Source organism: Loxodonta africana, chromosome 4 (assembly GCF_030014295.1).
Source record: "Loxodonta africana isolate mLoxAfr1 chromosome 4, mLoxAfr1.hap2, whole genome shotgun sequence".
NCBI lineage: Eukaryota > Metazoa > Chordata > Mammalia > Proboscidea > Elephantidae > Loxodonta > Loxodonta africana.
The window spans coordinates 44,497,641-44,514,900 of NC_087345.1; positions in this window are offsets into that span (position 1 = coordinate 44,497,641).

Below are 17,260 nucleotides of genomic sequence, written 5' to 3' on the forward strand. Positions count from 1 at the left end.
TGTTTGACATTTATATTAGAGCATAAGAATGTTGGAGACAATGCTTTGTTTTTAATTTAAACCAAAAAAAAAAAAAAAAAAAACCGTTGCCATAGAGTCAATTCTGACTCATAGTGACCCTATAGGACAGGGTAGAACTGCCCCATAGAGTTTCCAAGGGATGCCTGGTGGATTTGAACTGCCAAGCTTTTGGTTAGCAGTCGTAGCACTTTACCACCATGCCACCAGGGTTTCCAAACATTTAAATTTTTTTTACTGTATGCTAAGCACTGTTCTAAGCACTTGACAAGTATTAATTCATTTAACATTTATAAGAACTCTGTGAGCCTTTAACTACTTTCATGCCAATTTATAGATACAGAAACCAAGGCACGGAGATGTTAAATAACTAACTAGGTCACACAGCTATTAAGTGATTATGTTGGTTCTCTAGTCTTTGGCCATCTTAGATTTACCATGTGCAGTTTCAACTAATTACCAATAACCACAAAAATCCATGATATATAATCACCTATAATGAGAATAAAGATATTACCACCTTATGGCTGTTCTGAGGCAAACATCTGTAGAAACAAAGCTCTTGTATAAAAAAAAAAAAATCTAGTATGAATTTGCATCTGATGGGCTGTGACGTTGGTTTAAATGAGCAAGTTACTTAGCTAGCCTAGCTCATCCTCAAACATCTGTTTTTCTAATCTCTGGGTTTTACAAATCTGAGAATCTTCAAAAATCTGGGCATGTAACCAATGTAAATATCATGGGGCTACTATAGGGTCACTATGAGTCAGAATCGACTCGACGGCACTGGGTTTGGTTTTGTTTTGGTTTTTGACTTCCCCAAATATTTTTTCCTTAAAGATTGAATCCACAAAATGCTAACTTTTTAAAAAGACTTTCTATTTGAATAAATTTGGGAAATATTAGGTTATACAAAGTCTACTGCTGGATTTATGAGAACCTAAATATAAAAATGCCAACTGTGAATCTCCAAGAGGGAAATATATGTAAAAATGTTTATGAATAATTTGATTATGCAACTCTTTTTTTTTTTTCCTCAGAGTATTTAATGCCAATGTTGTCCTGTCATGGATTGAATTATGTCCCCCTAAAAATTTGTGTATCAACTTGATTAGGCCATAATCCCCAGTATTGTGTGGTTGTTCTCCATTTTATGATTGTAATTTTATGTTGAGAGGATTAGGGTGGGATTGTAACACCACCCTTATTCAGGTCATCTCCTTGATCCAAGGTAAAGGGAGTTTCCCTGGGGTGTGGCCTGCACTACCTTTTATCTTTCAAGAGATAAAAGGCAAGGGAAGCAAGAAGAGAGTTGGGGACCTCATACCACCAAGAAAGCAGCACTAGGAGCAGAGCACGTCTTTTGGACCTGCGGTCCCTGCACCTGAGGAGCTCCTCAACCCGGGAAGATTGAGGACAACGAATCTTCCTTCAGAGCTGACAGAGAAAGAAAGCCTTCCCCTGGAGCCGACACCCTGAATTTGGACTTGTAACCTACTAGACTGTGAGGAAATAAATTTCTCTTGGTTAAAGCCATCCACTTGTAGTATTTCTGTTATGGCAGCACTAGATGATTAAGACATGTCCCATAGAACATAGTTCAAGATATGCTCACTTACTGTATGTTCCACATTTTAAATCATTACTTTGTATGACTTGGAGTAATATTTTTGGCATATATAAGACTTTGTTGCAAGCTGCCAATATGCTTTGGTATGTGTAGTAATGGAGATAACAGAGCAGAGCGGGGAAATAAAAAGAGAGAGGGAGGATGAAAAAACTGCTCAGTGTAACCCTCCGTCCTTACCCCTACAAGCAAAGCATGATTTTAAGATTAATTTATAAATATTTATATTATTTAAAAAAAAATCCTCTGTCATTTATTTTAGCATTTTTTCTCTAAAAATTTTCTTCAGCACCTATTTTTCTCAGGATAAGGATCATACCTCATCCATAGCATAAATCATATGACAAAATTACCTATTTTATTAATAACAAAAGCAGAAATAAATAAAGGCTGTATTATTAATTAAGTTCTTTTTTGGTATTTATAGCATTTCCAGTGTCAAGGTGTTTAGAGATTATAAATTTCTTAAGTGCACTTACCTCTGATGGCTAACTTTTTTCTATTAACTCCCAATAGCCTTCACTTCCCATTCCCACCTTCATGAGCTCCCTCTTCAAATACACACTCTCTGGAACTATGTGCATCTAAATAAAATGTATGTAATTTTTAAAAGTAAGTGGTGGAAAAAAAAGTTATATTATTATGAACATTTTTTTAGCAATGAGAGTCTTCATTTCCTAGCTGTAAAGCAGATGGTTGGCTTGATCTCTTTTTACATTTCCTTAGTTAGAACATGTTTTATAGATCACACTTTCTGTCACTGACTTTGAAAAGTTCTGTTGTTTTTCCTTTGAGTTTTTGCAAGATCCACTGTTTTGTGTATTTTCCTTTTTTTTTTAATTGTAAAACTCTAATTATAGTACATAAAAAATGAATATTTGCTTCCTTCCTCCAGCCAGTAGACAATTTCTTTCATCTCCTGGAATAACTGGGAGAAGTAATCTTAATGTACGCAGGATGAAAATCAAATCATATTTTTCCTAATGAGCTAAGTAAGCTGATAAATATTGCTTGCAGATAAACAACATGGTAAATAGTGAATAGATGTGTCTGAAGGTGTTTCCTAAGGAAAATGCACTCTTTCATTAAAGTTGATGTTTTACTGTTTTGGTTTCACTAAATATGAACCAAATTTAATCATTTGTTTGACTGTGTTAAACCCAAGGCTCTAAGTATTGCTGGATTTAACAAGAGGGGCAATAAACCATTCATTTTGAGTATTTTTAAATATTTCAGCTGATTTTAAAAAATTGTATCATATAAAGGTAATAAGGGGCTGATTAACTCATCAATTCAGTCAGGTTCATGTGTAGACTTGTTTAATTTCAGAACACTGACTTCTTGTACCACCTGACTAAAAATAATGCTTGATTGAATTTAATGTTTTTATTCTTTCTTAGGAATATGTGTTTCTTAGAGAAGAAATATTCTGGAGTCTTATTTTCTTTCCTTTTTCTCTGTCTCTTTCTTTCTCATACCCTCTCACTCTTCCATTTCCGTTACCAAAAGTCAGATGAGTTTGTTTTTTTTTTTTAAATACGTGGAATTTGCCTTCATTATTTTATTTTTTAAAGGAGGAGATTGATACTGAAACGATTAATAGTAATTACTACTGTCATTTGCTCATTTCAAATATATTAGTAAAGAAGATACAAAGAAGAATCAAAAGCATGACAAGCTCCTGCAAGAAATGTTCTGTTGTTTGAGTACATAAGGAGTCAAGAAATTATAAAGCCTATCAGTGACATTACTAAGATCTTGTATTATAAATCAGAGTGTTCACTTCCCCATTCCCCGCCAACTAAAATGACCATTCATTTACCTTTTTGCGATGGAATAAAGACTAAGTGAAATCTGGAAATTGACATATTCTCCCAGTCTTCTTTTCTATTTTTGCCTCATGCCTTTGTATAGATATCATCAAGATGTGGTTTCCAAACTAAATGTTAATCTAAGACTAATAATTAACCAGTCCACCAATGTTTCTCATCATCTTATTGGAAATGTATCCAAGACCAGCTGGGTAAATCAGAATGAAGTGCTAAAAGACCTAACTCTTAATGCCAATCAATCAAAGAACCATAACTTATTAAATATCTACTATTTACATTCACCATTTATTTGTCAGTTTGTGGTACTGTGGTGGCTTGTGTATTTCTGTGATGCTGGAAGCTCTGTCACTGGTATTTCAAATACCAGCAGGATCACACATGATGGACAGGTTTCAGTGGCACTTCCAGACTAAGACAGACTAGAAAGAATGACCTGGCAATTTATTTCTTAAAAAATTGGCCAGTGAAAAGCTTATCAACAGCAGTGGAACATCGTCTGATGTACTGCTGGAAAATAAGTCCCTCAGGTTGAAAAGCACTCAACATACAAATGGGGAGAGTTGTCTCCTCAATGTAAAATCAGCCTTAATGACATGGTTGGAGAAAATATTTCAGGACCTTCATTTGCTGACGTGGCATGACTCAAAATGAGAAGAAACATCCACTAATAATCAAAACATGGAATGTTGGAAGTATGGATCTAGGAAAATTGGAAGGCACCAAAACTGAAATGGACATATAAAAATTGATATCCTAGGCATTAGAGAGCTGAAACGGACTGGTATTGGCCATTCTGAATCCGACAATCATATGGCCTACCATGTGGGGAATGACAAATTGAAGAGGAATGACATCACATTCATCCTCAAAAAGAACATTTCAAGATCTGTCCTGAAGTACAATACTGTTAGTGATAGGATAACATCCATATGCCTACAAAGAAGACCAGTTAATATGACTATTATTCAAATTAGTGAACCAACCATGCCAAAGAAACAGAAATTGAAGATTTTTACTAATATTTTCAGGCTGAAATTGATTAAAACTGCAGTCAAGATGCATTGATAATTACTGGCAATTGGAATTTGAAAGTTGGAAACAAAGAACAAAGATCAGTAGCTGGAAAATATGGTCTTGGTGCTAAGACAATGCTGGAGATCACATGACAGAATTTTGAAAAACCAATGATGTATTCATTGCAAATACCTTTTATCACCAAATTAAATGGTGACTATACACATGGACCTCGCCAGAGGGAATACAAGGGAATCAATCTACTACATCTGTGGAAAAAGGTGATGTAGAAGCTCAATATCATCAGTCAGAACAAAACCAAGTGTCCACTGTGGAACAGACTGTCAATTGCTCATAGGCAAGCTCAACTTGAAGCTGAAGAAAATTAGAGCAAGTCCACGTGTGCCAAAATAAGATTTTGACTATAACGCACCTGAATCTAGAATAGATTTGATGCCTTGAGCACTAATGACCAAGGAACAAATGAGTTTGAAATGACATCAAGAACGTCATGCATGAAGAAAGCAAGAGGTCATTAAAAAGACAGGAAAGAAAGGGAGGCCAACATGGATGTCAGATGAGACAGTGAAAATTACTCTTGAACAAAGAGCAGCTAAAGGGAATGGAAGAAATGATGAAGTAAAAGAGCTGATCAGAAGAATTCAAAGGGTAGTTGAAGAAGACAAAGTATTATAATGAAATGTGCAAAGACTTGCAGTTAGAGAACCAAAAGGGAAGAATATGTTCAGAATTCTGAACCTGAAAGAACTGAAGAAAAAGTTCAAGCCTCAAGCGGCAATATTGAAGGATTCTAAAAGCAAAATATTAAATGATGTAGGAAGCATCAAAAGAAGATGGAAGGAATACACAGTTACTGTACCAAAAAGAATTTGTTGACATTCACTCATTTCAGGAGGTAGCATATGATCAAGAACCGAGAGTAGTGAAGGAAGAAGCCTAAGCTGTACTGAAGGCATTGGCAAAAAACAAGGCTCCATACCCACTATAATCACCATGCTCTGTGGCCGGGAAGCTCTCTGTGCCATCTCACGCTGATTTACTGGTTCTGCTACCACTGATGCTTTCCCACCACTTCTCACCTTCTTGTGCCATCTCCAGTGTTACAGATCTTTCTATCTCCTGGGTCTAGGAGGTTATCAGCAGAAGGGCCCCAGATCCAAAGGATGTGCTCTTCTCCCATCATGTCTTCTTGGTGGTAGTGAGACCTACCCCCATCCTCCTCTTGGATGGCTCATTTTAAGCCTAGTGGGATGGCAAAGCTGATCAATCCCTTCGTTAGAGTTGTATATACTTTATTTGTATGGCCCCACCCCCACAAGGGTGCCATGAACCTTATTTGCATTATTGGCAAGCTATCCAACCCCTTTGGTGGGCCATAAGCACCTCATCTGGAGAGTCTCATTCAGTCATTTGGTGGGAGTTACAAGATCATGGCAAGAAAGGCCATATAAAAGAGATTACTTGAACTTCACCATTCAATTGCAGATGTTAGCAAATAATCCCCACTTTTCACTGTTTATATTAACAATTTTCGCCACTTATTTAGTAAACAACGTATAAACTAATGGGTGAATGTTGGTTTTATGCGTGTTACTTTTACAGTGGGCCTGAAGTAAAATGACAAAATCACTGGGCATGCTGACATCTCAGAACCAAAGGGATTGGGCAGTTTAGTAGGCAGTGAGCAAAAACTGGAAGTGTTACAAAATATCTTGGATGTTTTTTAAAGGGAATTTATATTGAGAAGGTAGACCAGATGCCCATGATCATCTTTCTCAACTGTAAACATCTATGATTCTATGATTTTTAAGATTTATATTTTAAGTTTTATGATTATAAGATTTTTAGATATGATAATCATAGTTCTTATTAGTTAAGCATATACCTATGTGAAATGTTCTCTTCACATTGTTTCTTATTAGTGCTTTTCTCTTTCACTGTATGCTAATGTGTGCTTCTGTGAGACTTTTTTTTTTTTATTGCTTTCAGAACTGATGTTCGCCCCTCTGACATATCTTTTCACTAGATTAGTATCTTTAGTCTGGTTATAGTAAAATCTTGAAAGTATGGAAGCCATTTTTCCTCTTTGCAATGTCTTTTTATGCCCCCTGATGTAGACCTAACTGCTTGGCTCTGAATGGACATTCTTATTTCCTTTCGTTTCCAAGTGCTTAAAAGGCTGAGTCTACAATACTGTGACTGATAAATAATTGATAAACTAATTCTGTTAAGACATGCACTTACTGTGTTGCTGATTTTAAAATTCATAATTCAGAGATGAACTCTCTTTAATTTAAAATGTTCAAATTTATAGACCAAGACATGGTGTCTTCTTCCTTTGATATAAACAATTGAAAATAAATCACATCACCGAAGAACAACATGGCAACAGATTTAATGTTCCTAAAAAAAAAAAAAAAAATGTTCCTAGTTTGATAAAATTGTTTACATTTGACATTTGGAGCCTTAAAATTTATTTTTGAAATGTAAAACTAGCTGTCTTTAGAGCTAGGGAACAGAGGAGAGTTGAATATATTAGCCAAATGCCAAAACATTATGTAAAAATCAAATTAGAAACAACAGAATTTTTTTGCCTTTCAACAGCTGGTGGAGCCTCACCCAGAAGAATCCTTGGCAGGTTTTTATGCCAAGTCTGCAATTAAGAAAGAAATAATTAATACCGCCCCAGCTGACACACACACACACACACACACACACACGTACATATACATATACACACTTCCCTCATGCTTCCTCTGTCTTCTAAGTGATTCAAATTTTCACAAAAGAAAAAAAAAGAACATGAAATGAGAGAGCGTATTTTCTTCAAAGATACTAAGAAAAAATCTCATAACATCAAATTTAAGTACTTAAACTCATAAAAAACAAGGTCATCATTTTAAATACAATTAAATTAGCGAGTGCTAGAGCAATACAGGGCCATGGTAGCAATACAGGGCCACGGTAGCACAGTGGTTAAGAGCTATGGCTGCTAATCAAAAGGTTAGTAGTTTGAACCCACCAGCTGCTCCTTGGAAACCCTATGGGGCAGCTGTACTCTATCCTATAGGGTCACTGTGAGTTGAAATTGACTCCGCAACAGGTTCGGTTTTGGTTTTTAAAGTGATACAGAGCTTTAACCTGATTCGAAGAAGGAATCACCATATTTTTAATTATTTTCTCCCTCCTCTCCACACAGACATGCTGAAGTACATGACACACTTTATCATCAGTATATGCAATCCCCCTCTCACTTTACATTATTTTATTTTTCTCTTTATCCCTTAACCTCAATACTTTTTCTCTTATGCTTATAGACGTCCACCCTACTGTGTTTAATCTCTGGCAATGGTGATACATGTATATTGAAAATACATAGGCTGTACATGCTTCTGTGTTACAGGCCTTCTCTCTTTCTTCCTTAATCAAAACTATGCTTCTTAGCTCCATTCGTGTGTGGCAGATTAAATATGGCTACAAATTCATTGACACTCCTACCATCAAGGGCAAGTCCAAGTCCCTTTCCTTGAAACTTGTTTGGGCTCTGTGAATGCTTTGGCTGATGGAATATGGCAGAAGTGATACTGTACCAATTAAAGAGCTCAGGCCTTAAGAAACTGGCAACTTCCACCTTCTTGTCTCTTAAAAACTTTCTTTGAGAGCCCTGAGACGCTATGTAAGAAGTCCACCTTCTGATAGTTAATAGTCCTAGGTAAACTCAGTCCATCAACCATCCCTGCTAAGGCACCAGCATGTGAGTGAAGCCATCTTGGATGCTTCAGATCAGCCTAAAAACTTTCTTAGAGAGCCCTGAGACGCTATGTAAGAAGTCCACCTTCTGATAGTTAATAGTCCTTCAGTCCATCAACCATCCCTGCTAAGGCACCAGCATGTGAGTGAAGCCATCTTGGATGCTTCAGATCAGCCTACCTTACACTAAATACCCAGTTAATTCCATATAGAATAGAAAAATCATCCAGTCAAGCCTTGTCTGAATTTCTGACCAACAAAATTGTGAAATAATAAAATGGTTGTTGTTTTAAATCACTAAGTCTTGGTGTAGTTTGTTATTCAGCAATAGATAACCAATACTGCAAGTACAGCTAGTTTATAGTATAGTATTGTATGTCTACTTTAATGCATGAGTTCTTTTAATTTGTATCAATATAAGCATTGCACTGTAGATCTATTTCTTTTTTTTATTTATTCTAATATATTTTTAAAGGTCCATCCATGTTGTTGTTTGAAACTCTAGTTCTTTGCTTCCAAGTGATATATATTGTAGCCACCACATTTTACTTTTCATTCCTCTAAGGATGGAAGCGTAAGTTTCCACTCACTGGGACCACAAACAATACTGTGATATACATCCTTATACAGAATTTTCTGTTAACCAATGTGATCATTTCTCTGGAATATGTCCAAAAAGTAGGATTGGTGGATAACAAGACATATGCATATTCAGTTTCACCAAGCACTGCTATATGGCTCTTCATAATGGCATCATAAGTTTATATCTATTGTATTTACAGTATAATAGAGTTTTAAGTGGTTTTATGAACTCATTGGTAGGGCTGGAGAAAAACATTCTAGCTTAAATTTTTAGAAACAATTCAGAGAAATTCTCAATCACTTTTTCCTTCAAATATCATTCCCTCCTATTTATTTTTCTCTTCTTCTGTGATTCCTGTTCTACAAATATGGATACTTTTTATTTATCTCTCAAATTTTCTTCTATATTTTCAATTTCTATCCTTTCTTAATACTATTTGGGCAATTTCATCCATTAATTTCTGCAATTTATACATTCATTTTTAGTTGTATCCGTATTGCTAGACAGCCTACACATGGAGTTCTTTTGATTATCATGTTTCTCATAGCCAGCATTCCCAACTGGACCTTTTTATAAATGTTTATTCCTACTTCCTATTACTAATGTCTGCCTTATTCATTTGGGGGACATTAAGCTTATTTTAAATCGCTCTTCTCTCTGATTTATTGATTGTTTTTTCCTCTGGTATAAGCTGTTCAGTTTGCAATCTTTCTTTTCTGTTGCACTCCTCTGATTCTTCTTATTTTTCCCTGTGTGCTTATACTTCCCTGGGGATAGTGGCTTACAATGCCAAGTGTGGCAGTTAGCATATAAAATGGCTGCCAGTTTTTTTTTGGCCCCAGTATTTGCATGCTTGTGGAATTTCCTCGCCTTGAGTTTGGACTGGAAGTAATAACGTGCTTCTATTGAGAATACAACCTGAGATGTCATCTCAGAGATTAGGTTAGAAAAAGACTCTGGTCTCTATCCTCTCTTGCTCTCTCACTTGCTGGCTCTGATAGAAGTCTGCGATGATGTGTTGAGTTGCCCTGTGGAGAAGCTACATAACAAGGAACTAAAGGAGGTCTCTGGGCAAAGGCCCAGAAGAAACAGTTCTGCCAACAACCACATGAGGGAATTGGGAAGTGGCTCTTCCCCCAGCTGATCCTTCAGATGAGACTGCAACCCTTGCTGGCACCTTGATTGCATTCCCATCCCTGTGAGAGACCTTGAGGGAGAAGCACCTAGCTAAGCTACACCCAGGTTGGTGACCCACAGAAAGCGTGAGATAGTAAAAGTTTGTTGTAAGACACTGAGTTTTGTGATAATTGGTTACACAAAATGGACAACATTTACAGCAGGCAAAGTACATCTTGCGAGAGGGTGAAAACCTAGGTAGGTAGCTCCTAGTATGTTGAGGAACAGCATGCCTTAGGAGAGATAGTCTCTGACATTAAAACTTGGGCTCAAGTTCTTCATTTGCCATCTTTCTACCAAGTTATCCCCCCCGTTCAGAGAATCGTGCTGTATTTATGCCCAGGGAAATGCCTTTTTCCTCACTCTCCTTCCTTAGAGTTTAAGCATCTAGCCCATGGGGTGTGGGAGGGAAAGGGAGAACAGGTAACACTCAAAGTCTGACCTATTACTGTCATTCCTGGCCCTGCCTTTTCTGTTTTCCACCTCACAATGGCAGTAGGACAGGCATTAATCTACCCAGTGAAATGTGGACAAGAGAAACTTACTTTTGTTCTTACATTGGAATGAGCGTTTGGCTGAGCATAGAATCGATGCTCATTATTTGCTAGCAACCTGCATCACAGCCAAGAAGTCAGATGTCAGTTTAGTTCTCCTTACTTTTTAAGCAACCTCTTTTTTTCCCCCTGAAATCATGAGTCTGCATTTATTATCTTTTATTGTTTGTTCTCCTAAATCTTCTCTATTCTCTCCAGAAACTCCAATAGGAGAGATACTGGCTGTTCTAATCCTATTCTCCATTTCTCTTAAGTGATATAGATGGCATTGTTAGAACTGCTACTTACATTAAATGGTTGTAAAAGATGGGAATTGATAAAACTTTAATGAAAATAAGAAGTAATCAATAAAATGTAAAGTAAGCTTACCATTCACTCAAAGAATTGCTCACTTTAAAATTCACCTGAAGGAACTAGTATATAAGGATACATGTGCAAATATTAAAGCAGGTTTTTGTTTTGTTGTAGTAGCAAAGCACATGGAAGTTCACCAATGCAAAGATGGTTCAAATAATATGACATATGTGTTCTATGGAATAACATGCAACTATTTATAAAATAAATTAGATTTAAAATTATTAATGAATTTATTTTCCTTTACAACCTGCAAGTATATTCAGTGATAATGGTATTATATTTAATACTTTAAGGAAAATATTAAAGGAAGAAAGAATGGAAGGAAGTAAGGAAGAAAAGTGGGCATAATGTAGAAGTGAGATTATCCCACAAGCCATATCAGACTTTGAAATGTTTTGAAGGCGAAGGCCTTTATCTGGTGCTTGGTGTCCCACCCTGGGAGAGACCTAGCATTTACTATGTTTCAGGCTGTTTTTCTAAACCTACACAGCTGGAAGAAATAAGCCTCTCCCAGATGTTTATTAGAAATCATGTTTCTACAACCTCCTTCAGCAAGTCTATTTATTAAGTAACTATTTTCCTAAATTGGCACTCCTTATTTGTATTAATAGCCAAACCCAGGCACTCCTTATTTGTATTAATAGCCAAACCCAGAAATAACTGCCACAACAAATTATATATAATTTTTGAAAAGTGATAAGATGTTTAAATTATTTAAACTTTTTTAGACTCCTAAGTAAATTCTTGCAGGTGCCTTTTTCCATGATATCTTGCTAAAGTGTTTGAGATTATTATTTTTTAACATCCTGATACTTCTTATCCAGTTGTGGCTTAAAGTGAGTGCAACCAAGACAAATAAGGCTTAATTTAGGGAGATAAGGAGTGAAGTTTCTCTCCAAAGGCAATAAGAACAGAGCTTCAGGAACTCTTCAGACCTTAAAAGAGTATTTTTAAATTTGGAGAATATTTTGTAACAACTCAGTTACATCTAATAGTTGAATTTCAGAAGATAAGATGGGGAAAAATAATCGTGTTCAAAATTGTGCTAATAGAAGAAGGGTACTAAATATTTGGTGGGGGGAGTGGGAGGGAATGCTAAAATGGCAATGTTAGTAAAGGGTTTCCTTGAGAATTACCCACAGACCTCTTTCAACTCTGTGGGTTCACCTACTGATAAAAAAGAATTTCGATAGAAACATTCCACTTAGAAAAATGACCCATGAGGAAGCAATTCTCCCCCTTGAAAATGAGTCCAGGTAAGGCTCTGGGAACCCTACCATCTATCCCGGCATTCAAGCCCACAACAATATTTAGTTCTTCTGTCGGATACTTGGACTAAATGGAATTCACAAGATTGTTGAATTGTAGCCATATATCTAAACAAACAACTGGTGTCTTGGCAGAAGGATATAAACTTTAAGGAATTTTATACCCATCTTATTTGGGAGTTGCACCAAGACAAGAAGGAGACGTTCCTTCTGTGTAAGACCAGGAGCTCAGTAAGAATCCCTTGATAGTAACTAAAATTAAAATAGCCAACCTACTCTCATTTATATCATTCTTGATTTTCAGCTGGGGGAAAGAAAATATTTTTCTAGAATTCAGCTTTTCTGGAAGCTACACTGTTAAAACTCAAGGAGAAAAAAAAGAGAGAAAATAGAATTAAATTTTTAAATCAGGACCTTATTCAGTCACATTGCAGGTGAGGAATCTTGGACATTGAGAAGCACGCCATTGAGAATCTAACCAAGAGACAAAGACTCATGTAGCTTAGGATTAATTGGGGCATAACGGTCAGTTGACTTATTTTATTAAAACTGGTTTCTTCTAGCTTGTTGGTACCACAGTAAAATTCATTGTGGAGGTGGGAAGAGCTTAGAACTTTTGCTGGACTTAAGCTATCATTTTAAAAGGTAGTGAGGCAGCTGTGAAATACATTACCAATTGTAGCAGGAAAGGCTGTGTTAAATTTTAGGAAGGGACAGTTTGGGGATTTGAATTGATTTCAGGATGAGGTTTTAAAGAAGGATTGCATCAAGGGAAAATTGAGAATGTGGATAATTAGTAAGGAAGAGGATTGTACAAGTTTTGTCAAAAGAAGAGATGTCTTACTCAAAGTTTTCAACACTGAGTGGAGCACACACCATTAAGTTCTTTTTTCTCATAGGGAGAAAAACAGAGTAACCTATAGGGTCGCTATGAGTCGGAATCAACTCAATGGCAATGGGTGGGTGGGTAGAGGCTAAAATCATCCCTGGCTTACACTCAGAGACACCTGAGAGTGGGCTAAAAGATGAGATAGATGCCTGGTTCCCATGAAACTTTGGCATGTTCAGCAGACCTGATATAATTTTTATGAATTGGAATCTGGCCTTCATCAATTTCCATGTGGATCCCACGATAAGGAAAGTAAGAAGAACTTATTTATGAGAATTCCACCTGAAATGTAAGTGACTCCAAGTAGCTATAAACAAACGTCGACTCAATCTGAATTACCATTAGCATTTGCCCTTCAAAAATGGACATATCCATTGATTGCCTCAAGAAAACCAAATTTCAGAAAGAGGGAACTGTAGTGTAAATTGATCAAACCAGTCAATCATTTATTTAAACAAATACTTATTAAATGCTTAAGCAAATACTTATTAAATGCTATGACCTCAGTAAAAAAATGAATACCTGGAATACCAGGATTGATGACAAACTAGATCAGTGGTTATTAAACTTTTAGGGAAATCACAGATCTCTGTGTTATGAAATGAAACCTACAGGTTTGCTTCTTGGGACAGTTTTCAGTGCACTGAATTGTGACCCCCCCAAAAAAGATATGTCCAAGTTCTAATTTCCAGTATCTGTGAATGTGATCTTATTTGGACATAGGGTGTTTACAGATTTAATTAAGGATCTCAAGATAAGATCATCCTGGATTTAGGATACACTTTATTTTCAGTTACAAGTATTCTTATAAGAGACAGAAAAGAAAAAGACACAGAGACACAGAAGAAGGCAATGTGAAGACAGAGGCAGAGATTGGAGGTATGGGGCCACAATCCAAGGAATGCCAAGGATTGCTGACAATCACCAGAAGCTAGGAAAGAGGCATGGAGCTGATTCTCCCTCAACACCTCCAGAAGGAAACATCCCTGTGGACACCTGAATTTTGGACTTCTGGCCTCCAGAACTGTGAGAAAATAAATTTCTGTTGTTTTAAGTCACTCGGTTTGTGGTAATTTGTTATGGCAATCATATAGGAAACTTAATAATGCTCTTACAGTCGGTATTTCACGGATAATTTCAAATCCTACGCACGGACTCTCCAAATGTCCATGAAGCCTGTGTTAAGTGCATCTGAATTAGGAGATGTACAGTGGAACTGTGGCCATAAAAATTTGGAAATTGAGGGAAACTTGAAACTGTGTTACTTGTGGTAAAGATCAACCAGGAATATTTAGCTTGCAAAGGAGATGAGTGATGAGAGACACAGTGGCCCTCCTCAGATATTTGAAAACTGTGAAATCTTTGTGGTTGTATCGGTAGGTAATTTGTTGTCTAAAATGGGGCATTTTTGAGAGTGAAGAGTGGCACTATTGATAATTATGCTGAGACAACAGGCTTATATAAACCAAGACTATTCTGGGAAAACTAGAGCTTAGGGTCCCCCAACATATAGAACAAAACCAGGACCAAAGGATGGGATAGAGAAAAAGAAAGAGGTAGAATTTGGTTCAGAACAAGGAAAAACTTTCTCCAGATTTCAATTCCTTACTAGATTTGCCCTAGTAGAGATTGGGAAATAACTGGGCAGAGAATTCTAGAAGGGCAGCAGTTTGCGTTAAAGGGGACCTCCGAAGACACTTCCCATTTCAGGTTCTGTATTCTATGATTCTGGTCCAAATTTAAATTTAACCGTTTTAAATGCAAACTTGGAACAGCAGGATACTGACTCTGGAGCTGCTTAAGAGCCGATTTTGAAGTCTGCCTCTGCCATTCTCGAGGTTTAAAGTCTTACTTCGCAAATGCATTCAACTGCTTTGAACTACAGTCATATCTCTTTCAAAAGGTGGCTGTGAAGTTTAAATGCTTAAACATACGTAACAATTCAGCCTAGTGTCTGAATAGATGATCAGTAAGTGAAAATTCCTTTCACCCTTGTAAAATCCTAAACACTTACAGTATTTATTTGATTTGTTGAGTAAATTGATGCCAAACCTTGCGTTCTTGAGAAACCATTATTGTTTAGATTTTTAGAGCTTCGGGAGTAGAAAATGATGTTTATTTTATATGTGCTTGAGAGAAAAAAGGGAAGAAAGGAAAGGAGGGAGGGAGAGAGAGAGAAGACAGAAGGAAGGACGAAATGAAGGAGAGTGTGAGAGAGGGAGGGAAAGAAAAGAAACAAAGAAGAAAGGTCATAGTGATCCTTTCATTACACTGAGAACAGCTTCTCCTTAAAGGTGTTAACTGACAACAAAAGGCCTATAATATGACTCAGGCCAAAACGTACAATTAAAGTCATGTCCCTCCAAACCCTTGTGACAATCCCACAAAGATTCCAATAGGTTACTATGTGACTGCCTCAGATACTGAGCAATGGTTTGTCCTCAGCTGAAATAAGACATAAATTTCTTGGGTACAATTCATTCCGATTATCTGGAATACGATTTTAGCTACTTAAGAGAAGCTCCTCAACCAGGGGAAGTTTAAGGACAAGGAATCTTCCTCCAGAGCTGACAGAGAGAAAGCCTTCCCCTGGAGCCGACGCTCTGAATTTGGACTTGTAACCTACTAAAAAAAGAAAAAGAAACCTACTAGACCGTGAGAAAATAAATTTCTCTGTTAAAGCATTCCACTTGTGGTATTTCTGTTATGGCAGCACTAGATGACTAAGATAAATTCCTTCGGTACAATTCCTTCTGATTCTTTGGAATATGTTTTTAGCTACTTAAATATCTATCAACAAGTCTTTAGTGAGCCTACTGCTCAGTGTTAAAGAGCTTGGCTGCTAAACAAAAGGTGGCCAGTTTGAATCCACCAGCGGCTCCTTGGAAACCCTATAGGCCAGTTCTATGCTGTCCTATAGGGTCGTTATGAGTCAGGATCGACTTAACGGCAAGTTTTTTTTTTCTTTTTAAATCAAGACATTAGTTAGGGGGCATAGATAATAACATTTGTCCTAGTTTTCAGGGTTCTCATGAGGATCAAATGGGATAATAGAGTGAAAAAGCTTTAAAACCTTAATTGCTAGAGAGTGCAAAATTCTATTAATAATTATAAGAGTCAATAATGACAACAATTCTGCTGGAAATAGTCAGGTCTCCTTGGCAGCAGGGACACGAGGTGTTCACTCTGACCCAGGGGCATGTGGAGTATCCTGCTCTGCTCTGAAAATGTAGAGCACCTGGAGAACACATGAAGTAACTTTGATGAAGACTCCAAAGCGGAAGCCAGAAGTCCTATGGCCGCCAATTTTAAAGAGACAAAGGCATCAGGGATTTGGAGTACATAAAATATAAATCTCCAAAGCCAACCGTTTTTAAGAAGCAGTAGAGCAAGCATTGGTAACCATCACCCAGCCTTTTAAAGGCTGCAAGCATGATGATTCTCAGCCTTGTGCAAATGGCCACAGTGGAATTCTCACCTTCCATATGGGAGACCTAGGTTCCATTCCCGGCCAATGTATCTCACATGCAACCACCATCTGTCGTCTGTCAGTGGAGTTTGTATGTTGCTGCGATGCCAAACAGGTTTCAGCAGAGGTTCCAGACTAAGACAGAGTGAGCAAACAGGCCTGGTGATCTAATTCCAAAAATAATTTAATGGGAAACCTGATGGGTCAGAGTGGTCTGACCCGCAATGGATCATGGGAATGGCACAGGACCAGTCAGCGTTTTGTTCAGTTGTATGTGGGATTGTCATGAGTTGGGGACTAACTCAACTGCAGCTAACAACAACAAGTGCTAAGGACACCACTTTACTTTCTCGACTTTGCTTCCTGGGACTGACCTTCTTCCCTTACTCGTTCCCAAGGACCATGCCCTTAATAGCAGGATAATTTTTTGGAGGGGTTAAATTGTGTGTGTTCTGCCTATATTTTTCCCATTCCCCTTATTTCTAGTGGACAGCCAGACTTTGTAATTTTTGGTGTCAAATATTTGAGCAGAGCCAAAGCAGAAGCAGTCAAATTTAAGAGTTTTTTCCTGCCATTTGTTGTAGACCGATATCTCTAGAAAGGATTATGCCAGGGAAGGAGAAGAAAGAGAGAGAGGAACCTGAGGAAGCTGTGACATTCTAGAAGAGATTCCCAGAAACTGGGAAGGAGAAAGAAGTCTGA